The sequence below is a fragment of the Mobula birostris genome, chromosome 16 (genome assembly GCF_030028105.1).
Source record: "Mobula birostris isolate sMobBir1 chromosome 16, sMobBir1.hap1, whole genome shotgun sequence".
In the NCBI taxonomy this organism is placed as follows: domain Eukaryota; kingdom Metazoa; phylum Chordata; class Chondrichthyes; order Myliobatiformes; family Myliobatidae; genus Mobula; species Mobula birostris.
The window spans coordinates 52,813,308-52,839,022 of record NC_092385.1 but is presented as its reverse complement, the minus strand read 5'-3'; the positions used below and the strand labels follow the sequence as shown (position 1 = coordinate 52,839,022).

Sequence of the window (25,715 nt, the reverse complement as noted above, 5' to 3'; positions counted from 1 at the left end):
GTAAATAATGGGTTTGATGGAATTCATGGCAAGTGAAGATTGATGTGACTGGATGAGAGAACTCTGTTCCTTTGCACACTTGATGTCAGCATTAGGGATTTCACAGCCTGTTCGGTGCCATCGTCAAGTGCCTTGATATTTCAGCTTAGACTGAGTGATTGTTCTGAAAAATGACTCAACATATACGAAATGGCACAAAATTATGGTGATGGGCCACCCCAATCAGAGAGTCTGAGATCTCCCACTCCATCCTTTGACAGTCGAGTGCAATGTAAGGCTCTTTCATCATCCTCTGAAAAATATGGCTTGATGTCAACCTCTTGACATTTAGTGATATTTTCCATTTCCCATGTGACATAGCACTGAAAGCTCTGAGTGACAATACCCATTCATCACTCGATTATTTGGCTTTCATCCTTGCAGAAAACACAGTTGAGATTGTCCGACACATGGAAATCTTAGCTCAGAATTTGAATCTAGAGTCCAAAAGGGAAATGAAGGTATGTGGCTCAATGCACCACACATCCAACTGTGTACTTGGTTGGACTTGAACCAGTCCCCAGAAATGAAAGGCTAACAGGTTAATGCATGTACAGACACATCCGCATTATAACTGAACTCTAGGTTATTCAATGCATAAAGTGACAGAATTCTGTTCATTTATTTGCTGTCTTTCACAATATGGGGATGCCCCAGCCAATGAAGGACATTTGAGGAATAGCTGTTGTAATGCAGGAAATATTGCAGCCAACTTGGTACGTTGGAAAATCAAACAAACAGCTTAATTTTAGAGCTTATCTTTTCTAGTAATTTATTGTAGTGACAGTAGTTGAGTAATTAATATAACGCTGAGCTGCAATCAATAAGCAGCTGACGTAGGTATTGATGTTGTCTGGATGGACCAAGACCCAGTGAGATTGCATCAGCTGTACTCAAAATGCAGTGGGTCCATGTCTTTGCTTAGGGAAGAGTTAATTCTACCTATGACCAACGTCTCAAGGTGCTTCATAATGGTAGATGTGGAAAGTATTGTTGAGGTAGCACATCCTGCTCTCTTTGGGCGTCAGTATGACTGATGCCCTTTAGAAGCAGACAGGAACCTTACTGCAGTGGTGAGAGAGATTGAAGATGTCCTTGAACACTCCAGTGCATTGGTTGGCACAGGTTTTCAGTGCCCTGCCAGGTAGACCATTGAAGCCTGACGTCTTGCGAGGGTTCACCTTTTTGAAAGGTGTTCTAACATTGGCCTCTGAGATAAACATCACAAGGTCACCAGATGCTGCAGGGATTTGCACAGGTGTAGTTTTATTCTCCCTTTCAAAGCGTGCATGAAAGGCATTCAGCTCAATGGTGAGTGAAGCATCGCTGGTATTTATGATGATAGGTTTTACCCTTGTAGGAAGTAATTGGCTGAAAATCCTGCCAGATTTGATGTGCATCGGATTCCATCTCTCGGAATTACTTTTTTGATTTTCAGATAGCTTTCCATACAGTAAGTCATAGTTGGAGTTCTTGTAAAGTTCTAGATCATTGTCTTGAATGCCACAAATCTAGCCCTCAGTTGCGAGAGCAAAGTTTTCAAAACCTAAGTTTTGAAACTGACCTCACTGAGGCAAACTCCTTCAATATTATTTGACTCATCACGTGACTCAAGTCTTAAAATAACTTACCTCAAAGTTAAAAGTTCAAAATAAGTTTATTATTTAAGTATCTATATGTCACCATATATGTGCCCTGAGTTTCATTTTCTTTCAGGCATTCACAGTTCAACAAAGAAGTACAATAAAATCAATGGAAAAACTGCACACAAATAAAGTTTGACAAACTGAGCAAATGCAGAAAGAAACAAGTGATTGGTGGCATCCGTTAGTCTCGCGAGACCATGGATCTGCGCCTGGAAAGTCTTGCTTCAGTCTGTGTTAGAGCAGCGCCTGTTGTGGCTGTAGAGTCCCACACGGGAGCGACAGTCTCGGCTGCACTTGAAGGCGCCGTCCTCCAGTGTTGTCTTGGTGCTGTTTTCCCAATGAGTGCGCTTTTCTTCAGCAGCAAGCCTCAGCTTCTCTTCTCCTCTTTTTAGACCTCTGCATAGTTCCAGCCTCCAGTGAGAGCGATCACTTGCGATGTCCTCCCACCTCTCGACGTTCATGTTCAGTGACTTCATGTCTCTCTTGCAAACGTCTTTGAAATGAGATGAAGCTGTCCTTGTGCTCTCTTGCTGGAGGCCAGTTCCCCGTACAGCAGGTCTTTCGGGATCCTCCCAACTGACATGCGGTGTACGTGGCCCAGCCAGCGGAGACGGCGTTGTTGGAGCAGGGTGAAGAGGCTGAGTATCTGGGCACGGGCCAGGACCTCATTGTTGGACCTCAAGTAATAATAAGTAAATAAATAACATCGAGAACGTGATTCGTAGAGCCCTTGAAAGTGAGTCCATTTGTTGTGTGCAATGATCAATTCAGTGTTGTGGTGAGTGAAGGTATCCATGCTGGTTCAGGAGCCTGATGGTCGAGGGGCAGTAACTGTTCCTGAACCTGGTAGTGTGGAGCCTAAGGCTCCTGTGCCTACTTCCTGATAATAGCAGTGAGAAGGGAGCATGATGATGAGAGTTCTTGATGTTGGCTGCTGCTTTCTTGTGCCAGCAGTCCTTGTAGATTTGTCCAATAGTGTAGATGGCTTTTCCTGTGATGAAGTAGGCTGCATCCACCACTTTTTGTAGGTTTTTTCATTCTTGGGCACTGGTATTGAAAAAACCAGATCATGAAGCAACCAGATTATGATGCAACCAGTCAGGACACTCTTCACTATACATCTATAGAAGTGTGTCAAAGTTTTAGATGAAATGCCGAATCTTTGTAAACTTCTAAGAAAGTACAGGCGCTGCTGTGCTTTCTTTGAAATGGCTGGTCTAGAACAGATCCTCTGATATGATAACACCCAAGAATTTAAAGGTAATGACCTTCTCCACCTTGGATCCCATAGTGAGCACTGGCTCATGGACCCCCAAATTCTTCCTCCTGTGGTTAATAATCAGCTCTTTGGTTTTGTTGACATTGACTTATAGGTGTATCATTGTGACACCGCACAACCAGGTTTTCAATCTCCCTCCTATATGCTGATTTGTCACCTCCTTTAATTTGGCTAACAACAGTGGTGTCATCAGCAGAGTTAAATATGGCATTGGAGCTGTACTTAGCCCCACAGTTGTAAGTATAAAGCAAGTATAGTAGGTGTTAAGCACACTGTCTTGTGATGCACCTGTGCTGACGATAATTGGGGAGGAGATACTGTTGCCAATCCAAGATGATTTTAAGAACCCTTCTAGGGAAAGCCTTTGTGTTGGCGTGTGGCCAAGTAGTTAAGGTGTTGGTCTAGTGATCTGAAGGTCGCTAGTTTGAGCCTCAGCTGAGGCAGCATGTTGTGTCCTTGAGCAAGGCACTTAACCACACATTGCTCTGCGACGACACCGGTGCCAAGCTGTATCGGCCCTAGTGCCCTTCCCTTGGATAACATCGGTGACGTGGAGAGGGGAGACTTGCAGCATGGGCAACTGCCGGTCTTCCATACAACCTTGCCCAGGCCTGTGCCATGGAAACCTTCAAGGCGCAAATCCATGGTCCTATGAGACTAACGAATGCCTATAAAAAGGGAAAGCCAACATAGATTGGGTGATCACTTCTTAAGAATATTTTGTTCAGACCCTTAGGATGATCCTGCGTTCCTGACTGCCTTCCATTGCCACATTGACACCTCTGACTTTGGACAATTACGTTATTCTAATAATGTCCTGCGTTCCTGACTGCCTTCCATTGCCACATTGACACCTCTGACTTTGGACAATTACGTTATTCTAATAATGGCCAACATAAACTCAAGGGATTGCATCTCATCTTTGATCAGCTACATGGTACCCCTTTGGATTCAACACTGAGTTGAACAATTTCAGATAGCCAGCTTTTCCCGTTTGTGTCCAAACTGGCTAGTTCTGATAAAAGATCTGTAATGTTAACTCAGCTTTTCTCTCTCTGACCCATCTAGTTAGTTTCAGATTTCTCTTTTTATTTCTGATTGCCAGCATCTGCAGTTTTTTTTTGCTTTTAGATAAAAATCTAGTGAGTAAAGAGCTGGTGGGCGAAACTTTGCATTCTAGGATAGTCAGTGGGTGATACGAAAGGAGGAAAGAATCAGTCTCGGTCTGCTGCTTATTTGTTATATTTCACAGACTCAGCTGTTTCCCAGGGATCTCCATTTCTGGTAGCCCGTCGCAAGGTTTTGTAATTTATCGTGAGATCTGGTCAGGGAGGACTGACTGTTGCTGGCTTAGGTAGCCTAGTGAGTTATCAGCAGCTGTCCGACCAGCTGTCACTAACGGAGCTGCTGAGTTGCAACCTATCGTTCCACAACATGCTCTACACATGAACAAGGAGTCACACAGGATTTCATTACTGTACCATAGACATCGGAATCCGTGGACTTTGACCCGATTTGCTTAAACATCACAGGACCGAGGATTATGAAGCTCACCAGGAGCAGACTGGATCTTTGCAGAAATCCCACATAAAAATTACAGTAAGAAGCAAATCAGGGTTGGATTATGATTAATGTCCAGATAATCTGGGTGGAAGCTCTGAGGCATCTCTGGAAATCAGAGATCATCCGAAATTGCTATCTCAGTGATTGTTTTTGCCTGTTGCTAGTAATATTGGAAAAAAATTCAAACGTTTGCAAAACTTTAAACCAAACCATGTTAGACAAAATGAGCTCCAACTTGGTTAAGACTGGCAGGTTTTAAGAAGCGTGTTGAAAAGCGAAAGGGTGAAAGAGAAACAAAACGATTTAGCTGAGCAAGAGGTTCTGCAGACGATGGAAACCCAGAGTAACACACACAAAATGTTGCAGGAGCCCAAGCAGGTGAGGCAGAATCTATGGAGAGGAATAAATTGTTGATTTTTTTGTGCCGCAAACCTTCATCAGGACAGGAAAGAAAGGGGGAAGATGTCCGAATAAGAAGGTGGAGGGAGGGGAAAGAGTACAAGCTGGAAGGTGATAAGTGAAGCTAGGTATGGGGGAAGGTGGATGGTTGGAAGAGGGGGGTGGGGAGAGGGGGATTCCCTTTCTTTAGCGAACCATAGGGTGGCAGCTGATAAACAGAAGCGTTGTATACCGAACCTCCCAGAGTTTATTGAGGAATTTAAAAACTAGTGGTATTGAATTCCTGATGATACAGGAATTTACCCTACAGGACACAATTTTGTAATACTGTTGGGTTGTTCTTTATTAGATTAGCCATGTTCCTGCGGGTGGAAAACATTGTGGCTACTGGTTAGGGAAGGGATTGAGGCCCCATTCCCAGCAGTAGCCATTACTGGTGCCCCACAGAAGGGCCAGGTGGCTCTGTGAATGGGTAATCATGAGTTTAGAGAAGAGAGGAAGGAGGGACAAAGAGCTTTTACTCCCTCTCTCTTTTGCAATTAAGTCATAGTCTGCTGATTCTTAGTCTTAGCCAGGGAAAGCTGAGGGCAGAAGGCAGAGAGGCTAACTGATGAGAGCTGACATCATCCCTTACTCCCAAGGACCCGTCTGCTTCCTGGTGAACTCCTGCACCCTCAACGCTTCACTCATCTAGTTTCAGCATGAGCAACACAGGTCCCTGGGGAGAAGCAAAACCTCACCAGCAAGAACTTGTACTGTGAATTCAGTCATCTGTGATCTCATCTCACCTGTGCGGAAAGTCTCCTCACCACTTGCTTTCAGTCTCAAAATTACTCCTGCGACAGCAAGACTTGAATGCTTATAGCAGACAAATTTAGTAGACCCACAATCTCACAACGTCAAGGACCTGAGCTCACTCCTGACCCCAGGTGCTGCCTGAGTGAGCTTGCACATTCTCCCTAAGACCACTTGGGTTTCCTCTCAAAGTTCAAAGTAAATTTATTGTCCAAGTACATATATGTCACCAAATACAACCCTGAGATTCATTTTCTTACGGGCATACTCAATAAACTACTGATACTGGTACCATGTAACCCAGTACTACCTGTCGCATGGTCGGGTGGTCGGCGACTAAACCGGCTCCCCACCAGGCTTGCCTGGTGAAGAGGGTGGCTCAACACCCTGCAAGACAAAAAACAAGACCTGTCAAAGGGTGGATGAACCCTCTCATAGGATCAACGGTCAACTAGCAAACACGTGCTATGAAGCGCGGAAAGGGCATCCCTTGCATCAAAGTTTGGTCTGGCCATTCACTGCAACAGAACTTCCCCCAGCCGTCTTGGACCCCACCGCTGGATCCGGGAGGGGATGTCCAGAGGGTGGGTCTGGACCTGTGCAACCCCCTACTCACCTAAAATCCACACACGCACACGCTGTTCCTTTCTGAGGAGTGGGGTACCACTAAATGACTGAAAGGAACCATCATCATCCTATGGGATGGTTACCCAGAGAGAGAGACTCAATAAATCCACAACAGAACAATAACTATAATAGAATCAATGAAAGACAGCACCAACTTGGGTATTCAACCAGTGTTCCAAAGACAACAGACTGTGCAAATACTAAAAGAAAGAAATAATAATAATAAATAAATAAGCAATAAAAATCGAGAACATGAGGTGAAGAGTCCTTGAAAGTGAGTCCATAGGCTGTGGGAGTATTTCAGTGATGGGGCGAGTGAAGTTGGGTAAAGTTATCCTCTTAGGTTCAAGAGCCTGATGGTTGAACCTGGTGGTGTGAGCCTGGTCACTCTAGTTTCATCCCATGTCCCAGTGATGCCTCAGGTGGTCAGTTAATTGGTCACATAGGTGAGTGGTAGAATCAGGTTCGTTATCACTCTGATATGTGAAATTTATTGTTTTGTGACAGTAGTACAGTGCAATGAATAAAATATACCTTAAGTTACAATCTATATACTACTAAAACTCTCATGCTCTGTCTGTCTGTCTGTTTGTGACCCCAATTAATGCAAATGGTGCATTACAGCGGCACTTTTTTTGGCTAAATCGAATTAAAATGCGCTAACTTACAGAATGTAGGCAAGGTTCAGGGTTATATATTCATATAAAATTGCTCATTTGCCAAAAATCAACGGGCTGCCTTTCACCCGAGACCCGATCAGCCATCATGGAAATCGGGATGCCACACTACGACGCATGTGCATGGCCAGCCTCAGCAGCACCTAACGATGCTCACAGAACCGCCTTCACCTTCCATAGAGACCGCTACGCCACAGCCCAACGCATGCGCACGGCCAGCCTCAGCAGCTTGGAGGCTTTGGTGTTACTGCTTCCTATCTTCTATCAAGCATTAGGGTAAAAATATATGGATAGCCTAATTATGCCGCGTGGAAAGAGAAGGGGGACATTATAGTCAAGAGATTACGCCAAATGTCGTCGGGAAGCGGCAAGGAGAGGGAGAGGACAACAATCGGATGAGGTCAGGGCCGCACAACTCCAGGATCAAAGAGTCAGGACAAAAAAGATGAGAGGAGATGAGACAGAGGACGACAGGCATGCACGTCTCCAAAATGACAACAATAGGCACAGACGGAGGAGAGAACAAGAATCCAATCAGGCCAGAGCTGCACGATTCCAGGATCAGAGAGAAAGAACAAATGGTAAAAGAGATGAAGAGACGAAGGATGAAAGGGCTGCACGTCTCCAGAATGACAAAAATAGGCAGAGAAGCAGGAGAGAGGAAGATAGACAGAGGAGAAAAGGAAAGATCAACTTGAGAATATGCGGCACAGAGTAATTATTGCGAGAGTTGCTAAAGATGACAATGGCCTCTTTCGACGACAATACCTCGACAGAGAAAGAGCAAGGTAAAATGCATGAATCGCATGCCGTCACATTTCTGCTGATGTTGGTTCGATGACCAGAGTATGCCCTCACTGTCGTGACTTCCTATTCACTGGAGAAACCGCACATTTCTGCTGTATGAAGGGAAAGGTCAGGATAGGCAATTTGCAGCCTCTACCTAATGAACTCCTCAATTTGTACAGCAGTGATGAACCTATTGCAAATGAGTTCAGGAAGAACATCAGACGATACAATTGCCTCTTCCAAATGACATCCTTTGGTGCCAAAGAAGTCATTCCAACTAGGAATCGATGGAATCCTTCTGTGATTATTCAAGGCCAAATCCATCATTACGTCGGACATTTAATTCCAGACCCGACCCAGCAAGCCCGATTCCTTCAAACTTACTTCATGGATATTTAATGTTCATTCTGGTCACATATTTGTCTTGCTATGTGTCTTTCTTCTTTAATAAGCTGAGTTTTTCTTCTTTAATTTCCAAATCAAAGACAATAGCATCCAGGAAAATTTAATGTTCATTCTGGTCACATCAGACTTCACTACCCTTCTGTCAAGGGTGTCCCAACGGGTCACCCCATTGTCTAGTAAGAAATATAGGTGAAAAATAAATGAGTAGTGCTAAAGGAAAGCTGAGGTGATGTTCATGGATCCATTGGTCATTCAGAAATCTGATAGCAGATGGGAGGAAGCTGTTCCTAAAATGTTGAATGTGCATCTTCAAACTCCTGTACCTCTTCCCGGATGGTAATAAAGAGAAGAAGGCAAGTCCTGGGAGTGGTGGTCCTTCATGATAGCTGGTGCCTTTTTGAGGTATCATCTTTTGAAGATATCCTTGATACTGGGGGGGCTATTGCCCGTGGTGGAGCCGGCTGAGTTTATAAACCTCAGCAGCTTTTTTTTCTGATTTTGTTCAGTGGCCTCTCCATACCAGACAATGATGCAATCAGTCCAGGTGCTCTCCACAGTGCACCTGTAGAAACTTGATAAGAGTTGTTGATGACATACCAACCCTCCTCAAACTCCTAATCGAGTATAGTGGCCTGTGTGCCTTTTTCATAACTGCATCAAGATGTTGGGCCCAGGATAGATTTTCAGAAACGCTGACACCCAGAAACCTGAAACTGCTCATCCTTTCCAATCCTAGCTCTGCAATGAGAAGTGATGCGTGTTCCTCGATTGTCCTTTCCTGAAGTCCACATTCAAATCCTTGGTCTAACTGACACCGAATGCAAAATTGGAAGAAGCTGACTGGAGTGTGGGGAGAATAAAATAGGAATTATGTAGGATTCATCCAAATGGGTGGTTGATGGCCAGGGGAGATTCTATAGAGCCCATTTCTGTGTTATGTGACTCCAACAGTAATTTCCATATGAACTTTCTCTGTGAAAGCACACCAATATGATGCCGAATTTCCAGTATAGCATCACTATATTTATCAGCAAATGCTGATTTGGAATGAAACTTGTTTCATTTTGCATGTCTCCCAGATATGCCAAGTCGCATCATGAAGGGTAGAAAAGCTATCACTTCACAAGCATCCGTTTTGCACCTTGGCATAAAGTTGAGATACATTTGAGTTATAGGCTCAACTTAATTCTTCATACTTGTCAAAGTCAAATTTCAAAATGAGTAATCGGATCAGAACAATGACCTGGGCAGCTTTGGAGCAGCTGAGAAGCCAGCAAAATGATGAGGAACCTCCAGGGTATGGAGACAGCAGGATGCATAAAAGGATGAAGACAGCCAGCTGATTAGTGCACAGTACTTGGCCAAACACCTGGTGGATTTCCAGTTCAAAACCCTGTAGCCCTGGTGCCAGGGTGGCATGTTAACATAATGGTTGGTGTACTGCTATTAGAGTTCTGGCTGGAAGATCGGGGTACAATTCCGACCGCCGTTTGTGAGGATTTTATACGTTTCACTATGCTGATGATGGAAGTATGGCTGCATTTGCAGACTGCCCCAGCACTGCGTTGGTCATCAGCAGAAAAAACGTATTTCACTGTATCTTTCAATGTTTTGATGTACGTGTGACAAAAGAAGCAAATCTATCATATCAAAACGACGTGCCCCAGGTTAGGATGAGGAGAATTGTGATGCTCCCTTCACTTCTCAATCTCTGTGAAACCCAGCCCTCTGTGTTCTCTGTTTTCCTTAAAATTTGGCTTCCTGCCCATGGTTCGCTCATGGTGTACACACCCTCAGCTGCCAAGAGAAGGAATTTGCTGCCTAATCCTCTCCCCTGCATTCAGGCATTATTTAAAGCCAGGCTCATCAACCAAAATATCCTTATATGGCACGGTATCAAATTTTATTTAATGTTCCTCTATTGAAGTCCCCTGTGAACACAGAACAATACAACACAAGAACTGCCTATTTAGTCCACAGTGTCCGTGATATCAGTTTAAACTAATCCCATCTATAGTTGGTCAATATCATTCCATGCCCTGCCTGCTCATGTGTCTGCCTAAACATTGCTCTCTTATCTACTTCCACTACTCCCCTGGCAGCGCGCTCCAGACACCTGCCATTCTCTGTATATTAAAAAAATGCCTCATAAATCTCCTTTAAACTTTCTTCTTCCCACCGTAAAGCTCTTGCCTCGGTATACTGTTCTTCTTGTGGTTTTCAACATCTGCAGTTTGTTCTGTCTCTGTTATAAAAAATACATTGGAATGAAGCAAGGGGAGGTAAGAGAAGGCAGAGGAATTCAGTGAGTCGCATAGTCGTACATCACAGGAACAGGCCCTTCTGTGCACCATAGCCATGTTGCCTGTTGTACTGTTTCCATTTACGATATTGATTCTATTGTCTTCTGTTCAATTACACAGGCACTATATTGTGCTTGGTTCAGTACAGTTATCCATATTGCTGGAAATCAATTTTGCACAGCATTTACACCACTGCTACCATAAAATTGGCGAAGCTAAACACATTGCTTCTGAATACCAGTTGGCTTTATCCAGCAGCGTGATGCCTGCCTATCTTTGCAGCGAGCCTGACTAACACAATTGACTCCAACCTCCTGATTCTAATGGTAGTCTCACCAACAAGTCAGGGAGTTCGACAAGCCAGGTAGCATTCATGTGCTGCATACTGACCACCCATTTAACCTGAGCCCTGGCCAGGCTCTTCCCTTGGTTGGCTGTGACTTGTTCACACTTCTTTCTGAGGAGTTGAAAGTATTGATGTATACTATTCAGCCCATTGCTCAGTTGAACTTCTGCTAATTATTTTCTGTGGAAGGAGATGAACAGTCACAGTTTTGGACCGGGCCCTGTCATCAGGACTGGTGAAGGATCTGGGCCTGAAACGCCGACAGTCCATCTTCCTCCAAAGCTGCTGCTTGACCTGCTGAGTTTTCTCAGTGTTTTGTGTGTGTTGCTCCAGATTTCCAGCATCTGCAGAACCTGTCATATCTTAAATTTGTTCCATATTCCTGATCTCTTTTCCCAATTGCCCGAATGGAGCACAGCAATTGATAAAAGGCATATACTGAGTGACAGCCAGAGACCTTTTCCCAGGATGGAAAAGGCTAATGCGAGGACGGACAAAAGTAAAGGGGGGGATGTCAGAGGTAAATTCTTTATGTGAAGAGTGGTGGGAGCGTGGAAGATCCTGTCAGGAGTATGGTAGAGGTAGATACGTACATTAGAGGCATTTAAGAAATTCTTAGGTAGGCACATGGATCATAGAAAAATGGAGGACCAGGTAGGAAAGAAGGGTTAGATTAATCTTAGAGGTTGTCAGAACATTCTGGGCTGAAGGGCCTGTACTGGACTGTAAACTTCTATGTTCTATGAGTACTAGAACACAAAAGGTTGAATTAGGAGTAGGTTTGTAGGGTAACGTAATTGGGAGAAATGTATATAATTCACAACCACGGACAGTGAGTTGGGGTTTCACTTTAAGAGACTGGTCTGATGTAATGACATTGTTATGTAAGGATTTGGAGCACAATTTTGTGTTTAAGTTTTGGAGTTCAATAAACTGTGTTATGGGTTCCATTAAACATAAAGTGCCTCACTTCATTTTATTTGCAAAAACCTACATTGGTGACCCCAATGCTCTAGGATGATTCTAGAGTTATTGAACACGTTGGCCAACGCAGTCGCTTTGAAACTGTAGGACTTTTGAGAGCAAAGTGGCATCACTTGGTTCATACAAGCTGAGGCGCAGTTCACTCTGCAAGGAATCTCTGTCGACGACACCAAATGCTACTACGTGGTAGCGTTGCTCAGCAATCACACAGCAGCAGGAGTGGTGAGTCTGCTTGGACACCCACCTGAACACGATGAATACTGATCACTGAAAACTCACCTTTGGACTGTCGGAGTCTGAGTGCGCCAAACAGTCGCTGTCCTTACCCGGTCTTGGTGATGCTAGGCCTTTGGAAATAATGGGCCACATTCTGCTGGAAAATCACTCTCCTTGTTTTATTTTTAAAGAGCTCTTCATGCAGCAAATGCCTGATCAAGTTCACATCGCCCTCGCTAATGCACCCGTGAAGGACTATAGGGAGAATGCTAAAATGGCTGATAGTCTACACTCAGCTAGGCAGCAGTGCATCATTCCTCCTTCTCCACCTCAATAAGCCCAGTTATCGAGGCCCTCAACGTAAGGACACCCGCGGCTGCGAAACAGACAATGGAGGATCTCTATTTTTAACGCATGCACTTTGGTAGGAAAGCTAGGAAGTGTCGACGGCCTTACAGCTTCGACAGTGCCAGCGCATTAGGACATCAGAGGTCTGTGAGCACGGTGTTCCTGCTGCCAGGGTCACCTACTGTTCCTTACCATCAGGTGCCTGTGTGCTCGGAGGACATTCCCAAAACAGCTTTGATAACCCCATTTGGCCTTTTTGAGTTTCTGCATGTGCCGTTTGGACTGAAAAACGCAGCAAAGACTTTCCAGCCGCCGATGAGCTCTGTATTAAAAAACTTAAAAATTTTTTTTTGTTTACCCCGGTGACATACTTGTCACCAGTGCATTCAAATCTGAACAAGTATTTTATCTCCACACACATTTCGAGTGCTTAAGCCCACACGGGTTGACTACTAACCCTGCTAAATGCCAGTTTGGGTTGTCAACCATTGATTTTCTCAGCCGTTGCATCTTCGCAGAAGATATGAAACCCTTCCATCAAAGGTAGCCGCTATTTTGGATTTCCCACCACCGTGCACTACTAAAAAAAACTACACCACTTCATTCCTGATGAACTTATGCTCCCCTTGTATTGTCCACTTAAAGGCAAGACCCCCAATCATGTGCTTGACTGGTCAGCAGACCTGTCCAGGGCGTTTCAGGATATCAGAAAGCTCTTCCTAATTGAGCCCTACTGGCACACCCGTAGCCATTACTACCGATGCCTCACACTATGCTGTTGGTGCTGTGCACGAACAGTTGGTCGGAGCTGAGTGGCAGCTATTTGTCTTCTTCAGCCAGCAGCTCCATCCCCCAAAAGGAAGTACAGCACGTTTGATCATAAGCTTCTCGGTGCCTATCTGGCCATCCGCCATTTTTATCTCCTTCTAGAGGGTCACTATTTCACAGCGTTTGTTGACCACAAACCCCCTCGTGCATGAGATGGCCAAAATATCAGACCCTTGGACTGCACGGCAGCAATGCCATCTGGCTTTCGTATTCAAGTTCACAACTGATGTACAACATATCAATGGGAAAAATAATGCCGTGGCTGATTGCCTCTCACGGCCAGCCGTTGAGCCCGTATACATAGGAGTTCACTGCATGACAGCCGACCAAGTTACTGACCCGGAGGTCCAGGCTTACTGAACAGGAGTCTCGGGCCTGTGGATGGCTGACATTAAGTTTGGGGAAGGTGGAGTTTCTCTCCTGTGCGATGTCTCAACCGGTCGCCCTCACCCCATCGTGCCTGCAAACTGGAGACGGACTGTTTTTGACTCCATTCATGGCCTTTCACATCTGGGCCGGAAGGCCTCACAGAAACTGGTTGCACTAAAGTTTGTGCAGCACGGCCTCAGAAAGGACATGCGTGATTGGTCAGCAGCCTGTATGGAGTGCCAGCGGGCAAAAATTAACCATTGTATTCAGGAGCCATTGATATCTTTTGCGGTCTCTGAGCGACGGTTTGGCCATGTCAACGTGGACCTTGTTGGTCCTTCTGCACACTCCCGCGGTTTCATGTACCTTCTTACCATGGCGGACCGTACCACCAGGTAGCCAGAGGTTGTCGCAATTGCATTAACAATGGCAGCAGACGTGGGTCGGGCATTCATCGGCACCTGGGTTGCTCATCTGATATTTCCTCTGATCATGGCCCTCAATTCATTTCCGACCTCTTGGGCTGTGATGGGCTAGGGCCCTGGCTTTAGGCTACATCTTACCAAGGTGTGTCACCCACAGTCCAATGGCCTATGCGAGCGGTTTCACCGCTCCTTAAGAGCTGCCCTGAGGGCTTCTCTGACCGATGTGTGTTGGAGTGGATCATTTCCCGTGGATCCTCCTGGCGCTAAGAACTGCTCTAAAAGAGGACCTGCAGTTGACCGTGGCTAAGCTGGTTTCCGGGCAGCCATTAGGAGTGCTAGATGATTTCATTCCTGATGCCACAACTAGCCGACCTATCAACAGTGTTCCACCCTTCTCAGTAAATTCATTTCCTTTTCACCTATTCCTACCTCCCATCATGACATACAGCACTCTTGGGTTACTGTTGACCTAATTCTGCCTCGTTTGTTTCCGTCTGCCATGTCACACACCAACATCCCCTTAGTCCCCCTTATGATGGCCCGTTCTGTGTATTGAAATGAGGAGAGAAGACTTCTATCATAGATAAACCTGAATTTACTTTGGTAGATAGCCAAACTGGCCCACCAAGGTCTGGAGTAGTCACTGCCATGCCGCTGGCGTCACAACGTGACCATGAGCTTGTCAACGGACTCCTGGACGAGCCAGAGGCACGTGGTGTTCCTCCACCCTTGAACATAGGACACGAGCTGGGTGGCTTGTCTGAGCTCCAGGCAGGCTCACAGTGCCGGTTTTAGTGAATTCTGGTGAGGCTGGGGGCCAGATTAGGGTAATGTCATTGGGAGAAATGTACGTAATTCACAACCACTGACATTGTTGGGGTTTTTCCTTAAGAGGCTGGTCTGACGTGATGACGTTGCTACATCAGGACTTTGAGCCAAATTTCTAGGCTCCATATTCCTTAATTCACTTAAAGCTTAAAAAAAATCAAACTCTGTCTTGAATATGTTCAGCAATTGAGCTTCCACAGTTGAACAGAAAATTCCAAAGATTTAGCACCTCTGGGTGAAAACTCTCCTTCCAGTTCTGTCCTGAATGGACTCCCTTATTTTGAGATTGTGGCATCTGATTATAAGACCCCACATTAAGCAGATATATCAACTCCACGCTCGTGGCAGCTAGTCCATCTGGAAACTGCCTTTAGCAAGCCTTCTTTGCTCTTTCTCAGTGGACACTATTGTGTGTCATCCAATTTCTCTTGGTGTCCACCCCGTGTCAGATGTTCCCCACTCCTCTTCCCTACTCAAAATATAGTTCTTTTCAAACTTCTCCTGGTCTTAAAAAAATGTCTTTGACCTGAAACGTTAACACTGTTTCTGGGTCCCCTGATACTGCCTAATCTGTTGAGTATTTCCACCATTTTATATATAAATAAATCCCACTTGTTGAGACAAAGTGAACTGTAGAGGGAAAGACTATAGAGTCATACAGCATGGTAAAATGCTTTTCAGCTCAACGAGTCTGTACTGACCATCAAGCACCTATTTTTATACTAATCCTGCCTTAACCTATTTTATTCTCCCACATGCCCATAAATTGCCCTCTCAGCCCGTGTTCTACCACATATCTACACACTGGTGGCAATTTGCAATAGCCATCTTTGGGATGTGGGAGAACAGCATGGTGGTGCAGTGGTTAGCACAACGCTCTACAGTACAGTTACAGTACACTGGATGAACTCAGCAGGTCGGGCAGCATCAGTGGAAGCGATGAGTTGACGTTTCGGGCCTGAGCCTTTCATCAGGACTGAAGAATGAAGGAGGTGGAAGGATTCAGTCCTGACGATTCAGGCCCGAAATGTTTCCACTGATGCTGTCCGACCTGCTGAGTTCGTCCAGCGTACTGTAAGTGTTGCTTTGATCACAGCATCTGCAGATTATTTTGTGTTTATGGCTCTACAGTACAGGCGACCCGGGTTCAATTCCTGCCTCTACCTGTAAGGATTTTGTAAGTTCTCCCCGTGAACATGTGGGTTTCCTCTGGGTGATCCAATTTCCTCCCATAATCCAGGTTAACTGGTCATTGTAAATTGTCCCGTGATTAGGCTAGGATTAAATCGGGGAATTGCTGGGCGGTGTGGCTCAAACAGCCAGAAGGGTCTATTCTGTGATGTATCTCAATAAAACAAGAAACCAGAGCAGCTGGAGGAAGCCCACTCAGTCGCAGGGAGAATGTGAAAACTCCAGTCAGAAAGCAGCCAACATCAGGAGTGACCCTGGGTTGCCAGATCTCAGAGGAAGCACACAATTCCACCATTCTGTACAAATGTGCCACTACAGTATGGAATGCCATCTTGACAATGGAGCCCCACAAGGTAGCAAGTGCGTGGTTTGCATTTCCGGTGAAACATTCGTTTATGGGATTTTTGATGTCAGTGTATGTTAGTAATTTCGACTCACATCTTCCATTTGTTTTAATTGAAACATTCTTTGCAATGAGCTGTTTCAGAAAGGAATGCTAGGTTATTGGCTGCATTTCTCCCTCAAAGCCTGTAATTAAAGACTGGGATTTTGTTACGCCGCTGCTTTTGAAGTTGGCAGGTTTTAGCCATCCTGGAAAGGAATGCCAGCCATGTTCAAAAGAGGAACTTAGTCAACCGCAGGCTGAACAATACTTGCCACAATGGGGGGGGGGGGCACGCTTTTGACTTCAATGGATTAGCAGAATGAGTCAGAAACTCCTATCCAGATATGAAAGGAACTTTAGAAGAAAAGAAACAGAAGCAGGAGTAGGTCAAGTGGCCATTTCAGTCTGTTCTGTCATTCAATAAGACCATTACAGAAATGAGATTAGACTCAAATCCATTTCCTACCTAACCCTCAGTAAATATTTAATGAATCTATATTGTTAAGAATTACGTGTGCCTCGCGATACGAGCTTTAGTACATTGTTCTATCCGCCTCTGTCAGCTGACTGCTTCTCATCCTCAATAAAGATGTTTGGTTGAAAGCTTGTAACTTCTAACTAAACCTTAATATAGAGGAGGCTCTACAGTTGCTAAACGAGCGATGAATATTTATTTGTATGTTTCGATGTGATGTAGAAAAAGGTCGTTCGGCCTATTGGAGTCTATGCCAGCCCACAGGACAAGCCAGTGCCCCCACAGGATTCCCCCGTAACCTGCACTCTCCACATTCCCATCAACTCTGGTGATAACTTACAGTGACCAATTAACCCACATGGCTTTGGGATGTGGGAGGAAAATCTACACCGTATTAGTGAGAACATGCAGGCTCCACACAGACAGCTTCGGAGATCAGGATTGAACCCAGGTCTCTGAGGTTGTGAGGAAGCAGCTCTACAAGCGTCAGCAGAGTTCTACCTGTCATGGGGTGGGTGTTGCTGTGTAGGAAATAAGAAGGCTTTATTCAACTGCCAGTTAACCTGGATGTGGTGCTTTTCAGACAGAGTGGACGCTGGGTAGCGGAGGGGTTGTGTATATTGGTCGTCTTGAAACGTACAGGAAATCTCAGCCCTTTATCCTGTGCCTGAAAAGACTGGAGAAGCTCTTGACATGAGGTGATAGCATTAATGTCCCCAGAGAGGGCATAATGTGGCCATTCTCTCAAGAAGAAACCAAAGTAAATTGTATTTGGCATTGGAGAATTTACCTTTACTGTAAAAAAATGGGTGAGATTATTAACAGGTTAATCATAAAAACTTTGAAGGGATATTTTGAATGTCAGGAAATGTTTGACCCAAAGCAGAGCAGTAGAGATGATTTAGCAGTAAATGATATTTTGCTAATAAACTGCAAAATAAGAAGCCACAAGGGGCCACAGAACAAGAGAGAATGGATAGTTAACATGATCAGGCAACAGGATAACTGAAGGCTAGGACCAACTGGCTGAGGCTGGCTGGTTTGTATGAGGGAACAAGGATTGTGGATGAGAGCTGGGTTTAAATAGGCTGCAGGTGGTGGTTTAAAAATGAATGGTAGGTGACTTCTGTTTGCTGGGTGGAGACAGTGCAGGCCTGAAACCTTCGGGCAGGGACTCCTAACCCAGGGTGCACAGACCGCTCGGTTAATAGTGAGGGTGCATGGCATAAAAAATGGTTGGGAACTCCTGCCTTAGGAGTAAAGTTCAACGTATGCGACCAAAGACCAGACACACTCGGAGAAATTAACGGTATCTTCCCTGGGTGGAGGAAAACCCACAGTGATTTGAAGATCATTTTTAAATAAATTGCCTGAATGAAATGTTCGACATGTTGCTGAATACATGGCTCTTATGTAGCCAGAGTTATTTATTTGAGTTTCTCAACTGGTCAGAATAGGCAGAGCCTCGGCCAGAAGGTGGCACTGATATTGGTGTTAGAGAGCCAGCAAATGTTACTGAACTTTGTTCTTTCCACAGGATCCTTCAGTCTTAGAATATAGGAAATAAAACAGCACAGGCCCTACAGCCCAAAATGATGCACTAATTAAGCTAATGATACCTAATCCCTTTGGCCTGCACATGGTCCATATCCCTCCATTCTCCATTCTCTGCCTATTCATGATGATACCTTGCCTCTTAAACACCTATATCATGTCTGTCTCTACCTCCACCCCGGCCAGTGCATTCACAGGACCCCACCACTCTCTCTATAAACAAACTTGCCCTGCACATCTCCTCCGAACTTTCCCCCTCCCACCTTAAATGCATGCTTTCTAGGCTTCTCGATACTGGGATAAAAATACCAAATGTCTACTCTATCTACGCCTCTTATAGTTTATCTGATCTCCTCTCAGCCTCCACCACTCTAAAGAAAACAACTCTAGTTTGTCGAATCTCTCATAACACATGCCCTTTAACCCAACAGCATCCTGGTAGACCTCTTCTGAGCCTCCTCCAAATCCTCCACATCATTCCTATAATGAGGTGATCAGAACTGAATGCAACATCCTGATGCATGACTCTTGAACTCAGTGCCTCGACTGATGAGGACACGCATGTTGTACACTTTCTTTCAGCACCGTATCAACCTGTGTTGCCAATTTCAGGAGCAATGGACTTAGAGCCCACGATGCCTTTGTACATCAATGATGTTAAAGCTCTTGCCCTTAATTATGTACTTCACCTGGGCATAGTTAAAATTTTGTTGGGTGTTGCCAGCATATTTAGTCCTCTTCAAAATTCATATTTCATTTGTTCACGTTTCAGGATCTGAACATTGCTGACTAGACCAGAACTTATTGCCTGTCCCCTGAGAGGGTAATGAGCCACGTTATTGAGCCTTTGCATTCCTTCTAATGAAGGTACTCCTACAATGATACTGGGCAGGAGTTCCAGGTTTGGTGATGAATAACTGGTTTTCACACATGTCTGAAACTCTTGTCCTTTGTGATGGCAGAGAGTGTGGGTTTGGGAGGTGTTATCAGAAAAGACTAGGAGAACAATTGCAATACATTTTGTATATCGAGTACACTACACCCATTGCCCGCCAGTGGTGTATCTATAAAAACAGGTTTGTTTTTTTTTATAGATGTCTTTAAGTCTAGTTTGCCCTCATGTCAGAAAGTACACAAAAGCTACTCAATTATGGTAACCACACCTTCACTGCATTGTAATGAATGGCATTAGACTGATTAAAAAGAACATTACTAAATGTGGAAACAGAAAGGAAACTAGCTGCGCTATTTGTAGGAACAAAAATATGTAGATAAAGTATGCTGGAATTCAATAATATTATGGGAGCTTATTTCTATCTTTAGATGTCCGTAAGTCAAGTGTTTGTAACCAGGGATGGTCATAACAAATTTCAACATCTTCCAAAGCAGCATTTTAAAACTAACCAGTCTTTCTTGAATAATGACATTACATTTGAAGTTCTTGAATCCTGGGGATCTTCCAGAATCTAAGGAACTTCAGAAAATCACAACCATTGCGTCCACTATATCTGCACCCATTTCGTCTCAAGGATTCAGGTCATCAGGGCCAAAAGATTTTCCTACCCTGAAACAAAAGTTTGGCGGGAAGCGATAATTGGCATATTATAGGTCGTGGAAGTGGGTTAGGTTTCTCATGGGGATTTGACAGGGTTAAATGTTTAAGGCAGAGATGCCTAAGCTGTCTTATGGAAGTTCTATTTCTGCTCCTGCCCCTACAGAGGAGAGGAAATAATTTACCTTTATCACCCTCTCCTGGGACTTTGACCGTTTTGGTTCAGTTGCAATGTCTTCCCCGACTAAATTAAATTAAAATTGTAGATAGATATGATTGAAATCTGATGAGCGGATGTGAAACATGCCAGGGACTTTGACCGCTTTGGTTCAATTGCAATATTTACCCTGATTAAATTGAATTAAAGTAGTAGATGGATATGATTGAAATCTGATGAGCAGATGTGATTCGTGAGTCCATCAGCTTAGGGCAGATGTTTAGTTTAGCTAATGTTGCGAAATATCGACATTCTGTTGGTTTGCTGGTGGCCGAATAATTGCACTAATATTTTGCAGTTTTAGCTCGGATATCCCAAGCTGTGTGCTTATAAATGTGTTATTTTCTGCATGTGTTGGGATGTTTGTGTGTGGGTGTATGCATGTGTGTGCATTCTGTGCACTGCCACATCACCCATACTTATGCAAGGCCCAATGTTAGTAAGGTTACAATTAAAATCCGCTTTCAATGGAATTGATTTCAGGCTAATGTTGGGCTTCAGGAATTGCAGCTGCTTCCATTTGTTTCAGGGATAAAAGAGACTCTGATACACATACATACTCTGAAGGCTACACACCGTGTTTGAATTGTAAAGAATTTGTGTCATCTAATGTTGACAGGTCTGAGGCAAGATCTAAAAGAGAGAGCATGCACATTAAGGTTGATGAATAGTGCACTGTCTTGCTTAGACAGCCAGGATGACCTGGTTGCCTGGCATGCATTTGAAACTTTAATAAATGCACAGTCAGTCAGGAGCAGGTTACAGTTTATTTATATGCGTAATAAATTAAATCGACTGTAGGTTGTTCTCTGATACTTATACAGATGATCCATATATCATTCCTGCAAAGAATTGAGCTTTTCTATCCCTGACACAAACACCTCAGGAATATATTACATTAGTTGTCTTACTTTCATTCTAAACAGTGCTTACAAAAGACAATTTCCAATTTAACTCTCAAAGCAACAGCAGATTTAAGGAATTCCTCATGCCTCTTAGCCAGGCAAAATCTAACCTGACGTTTATTTCAGCCATAATAACTCACAGAATTTATTAAGTCAGAGATCACAATGACTGCTTCTGAAGCCATTAACTCTCTGTTGAGTACAGCTAGTTGTAGGTCATTTTTCATGAGTGTATTGTCAGTGAGAGTTGGGAGGTGACTTCATCATAGGAGCATCACAGTCATTCCCAATAATCATCTCTATACAATTCCATCAGGAGTATCTAGATAACGATCAAGGGTTGGAATCTTGGACAAATCTGTTCTTCCTTACCCAAGGCCTGTGACTTTAATCGGTAGCTTCATACAAAGTTAATTGCATGGAGTGTGGATTATTCCTGGTTTGGCCACACACTGAATAAACTTACTCAAGTATTTAGTAAGTTTAAACTTTGATGTGCTGTTGGTATTTGAACCCAATGATTAGTAATGTGTCTTGTTAAATTCATTTCATAAACTTGTAAGCCTTAGTTTGCACACCACAAAATCTTTGAAGTGAATCCTTTTAAATCCTTTCCTTGAAACTTAGATCTCTGACAACCTGAATGATCACAGTTGTTTGTCCCTGTACTTTACGAATCATTGTATTTTTGAGGGACCCATTCTGACCAATCATGCCTTCCTTTTGCACTGAACACTAAAAAAAACATTTTATCTCTTGGACCACTTGACGCAACAGGTAAATGGACATCTAATTTTACAGTCAACTCTATAGTGTCAGCCTGAAAACCGAAACAGAGATAGAAGCTGGTGGAGATTCAATTAGCCTGGGGACACAAGGGACTGCAGTTGCTGGAAGAACTGAGTGTGGGGAACAGCATTGTGGGAGGAAAAGAATTATCAATATTTTATGCCAAAACCCTACATTAGGATATTTCCATCAGCCTCATTGAATTCAAGCTGGTCGCTTGCTCCATTTCTCTTATGAGTATTGAGCATGAGTATAGGAGTGTACTTTGTTGATGTCTCCTGCATGATGTGTGGACCAGTGCCTCAGTTTAAAACTTTTCATCCTTATTTTCAAATCACCTCATCATTTAATCTCCTCCAGCTCCAAAGTCTTCTGCAATCCCTTCTCTACATATCTGAACGACTTCTACATCCCCAATCTCCGGCACAACACTCTGCCTTTACAGCCCTGAGCTCTGGAATTCATCCCCAGCTCTTATTTTCCCTTAGGCCAATCTTTTCAGTTCACTAACTGGGCTTTGATTAGTTTGGTTCAGTGGAAACATTTGTTTCTGGTTCCCTACATATGTAGTAATTTAGAATATCTTAATATGTCAAAAGCAGTAAAGAAATGCAAGTTGTGATTGTTGAAGCTGATTAAAGCTGATCACCTCAACACTGAACTGATTCCACAGCCTATGGACTCACTTTAAGTGACTTTGCAACTCATGTTCTTAATCTTAATTATTACTTATTTATTTACTCTTTTTTGTATTTCCACAGTTTGCCTTCTTTTGCATATTGGTTATTTGTTTGTGTTTGTGTATAGTTTTTAATTGATTCTAATGTCTTTCTTTGTATCTACTGTGAATGTTCACAAGAAAATGAATAAGTGACATATACATACCTTGATAGTAAATTTACTTCTGAACTTTGAAAATTCATTACCTAACAGCACTGAAGGAAGCTGTTTTCCTCAGAGCCCATGCCAGTGGGGAGCAGCCCTATCAGTCCTGGTTTCTATCTCTATTTCTCTGCATTATTACAGAATGGCCTAATTCTGCTTCTATGTCTTATGGTCTTATAACTAAGCTGCATATGCAGATGATGCCTGCGTACGTCCATGTTCAGTGGCCAACCTATATGTCATCTCTGAAGCACACGAGAGAAATGGGCCTTACATTACAACCAAGGTCTTGCCCATGCATAGCGTTAACCCTGACAATAGAAGTCAATGCTCAGACCCAGGAACGCAGGTAACTTTTCCATTTCACAGGGGGGCAACACTGTTCTGAGGGACAGGCTGTGTTGTCCTCACCCCTGAAACAAACAGTTTATTGCAAACTCTGCCACCGCAGAAGTTTTCCAGAGGTCAAAGAAAACACTTCAAGGATGTCCTCAAACCCCACCATGCCACCCCCCAGAAGCACCAACTTTTTCAGCTCATTGGAACCTCTGTTCCATGACTGCACGCAATGGAGAAGGCAAATCAAAGAATTACTGAAACTCTCAAGTGTCTTAGATCGGAGCAGAAGGCAATCAAGCAAAAAAGAACTTTGGTGGGACATAGAACCTCCCAAGATATCCACCGGCCCACAGCATCAGTTATCATCTGTCCTGGGCAACAGCCTGAATAGCTCCTATTGGCTCCATCAGCCATCTCAGAACTACAGAAAGGAGGCAAGCCATCCTCAATGCCAAGGGACTCCCACAAAGGTTTATTGGTTTATTGGTTTATTGGTTTATTATTGCCAAATGTGGTAAAAAGCTGGTCTTGCTTACTGTTCATACAAATCAAATCATTACATATCATTGGCCTAGAATAAGGTAAAAAAAAACGACAATGCAAAATTGGGTGTAAAAGCTACTGAAAGAGTGCCGTGCAGGCAAATGATAAAGTGCAAGATCATAACAAGGTAGATCATGAGGCCAAGAGCCCATCTTGTTAAGTGAGAGACCTGTTGAAGAGTCTGATAACAGTGAGATAGAAGCTGTACTTGAGCCTGGTGATAGGTACTTTCAGGCTTTTGCATCTTCTGCCCGATGAAGACTGGAGAGGAAAGAATGTCCATGGTGGGTGGGGTCTTTGAGTATGCTGCCTGCTTTATTGAGGCAATGAGAAGAATGGACAGAGTCCATAATGGATGTTGGTCCCTGTGATTTACCCAGCTGTGTCCACAACTCTGCAGTTTCTAGCGTGCAGATCAGTTGCTGTATTAAGCCATTTTGCGTCCAGACAGGATGTTTTCTATGATGCATTGATAAAAATTTATAAGAGTCGACGGGGACATGCCAAATTCCCTCAGCATCCAAAGGAAGTAGCAGCACTCATGAGCTTTCTTTTGGCCATGATATCAGGATAGTGAACATTAGAAGGACCTATTTGATCCAACTTTGTCTGTCTTCATTAAAGTTAGTGCAGCACCTCCAACATTTCCATTTAGACCTGCTCAGTACTGTGTGAAGTTGAGTTTATTGTCATGTACACAAGTAACATGAGGTACAGGTACAGCAAACAACTTTCTTGCCGCAGTACTGAGGTTCGACCTTTTCTAAGTAACACACACAAAATGATGGAGGAACTCAGCAGGTCAGGCAGCATCTATGGAGAGGAACGAAGAGTCAACATTTTAAGCTGAATCCTTCATCAGGACGGGAGGGAGAAGAAGCCAGAAAAAGTAGATGGAGGGGAGGGGAATGAGTACAAACTGGAAGGTGATAGGTGAAGCCAGGTGAGGGGGGAAGGTATGTGGGTGGAGGAGGGAGGATGAAGTGAGAAGGTTGGAGGTGATAGCTGGAAAAGGTGAAGCGCTGGAGAAGGATGAATCTGATAGGAGAGGAGTAGACCCATGGGAGAAGGGGCACCAGAGAGTGCGGGGTTGGTATAGGCAGGTGAGGAGAAGAAAAACCGTGGGAGGAGCCAGAATGGTGAATAGAAATGGAGAGAAGGGGGAGGGGGAGAAATTACTGCAAATTGGAGGTCAGGTCGCATCTATGGCGAGGAATAAAGAGTCAATTTTTCAGGCAACGTTTCACTTCATCAGGAAGGGTTTCAACTTTCTTCAACCTTTTCTTATCACTAACCCAAACTCCCACGATGATTGGATACTGAAACTCCATTATGCTATTTTTAATACTGTACATGCTTTTACAGTATGTACTCACTATTTATATCTGAGTACTTCAATCAAAATCATCAACTAACTGAGTTTAAACAAGTTAATAATTGGTCTGAATTAACACAGGCAGGACTTCACTTTTTACGAGGGCCTTGAATAGAGATCTCAAATGTACCTTCACACTCCTGACTGTTCACAGCTTCAATTACTGCTGGCGCAAGGAAGGGAAAGAGGAACAGGATAGCGTAGCGGTTACTGTGAGGCTTTACAGTGCCGGCTGTAAGATCTGGGTTCAGTTCCTACCGCTGTCTGTAAGGATTTTGTGAGAGATTCAAGATTGTTTAATGTCATTTCCAGCGCAGAAAAACAGTAAGATAAAGAACACAATAATATTCCAAACATGATAAATATAAATACACAAGATAGTTTATATGCATAGATTGTCCATAAAGTGTCTATGTGTTTAAAATGATGCTAGGCACAGGAGTGTCTGTACATAAGGTGGCTGACAGGAAATGATAAAGTAGCGGTGGTTGGGGATGTGGTGGAGTGGGTTAGTGGGCAGAGGCGTTCATTGGCTTTAATGCTTGGAGAAAGTAACTGTTTTTGAATCAGGATGTTACGTAGCCTCCTCCCTGATGGGAGTGGGACAAACAGACCACGAGCAGAGTGGCTGGGATCCTT

At 43.9% G+C, this 25,715-nt stretch overlaps 1 protein-coding gene across 4 annotated transcripts in view; it reads left to right on the top strand.

Annotated features, from left to right (window-relative positions):
* The window catches only part of sema3h (sema domain, immunoglobulin domain (Ig), short basic domain, secreted, (semaphorin) 3H), a 233,713-nt gene that overhangs the window by 144,065 nt on the left and 63,933 nt on the right, over nt 1-25,715 (top strand). The window lies entirely within an intron of this gene.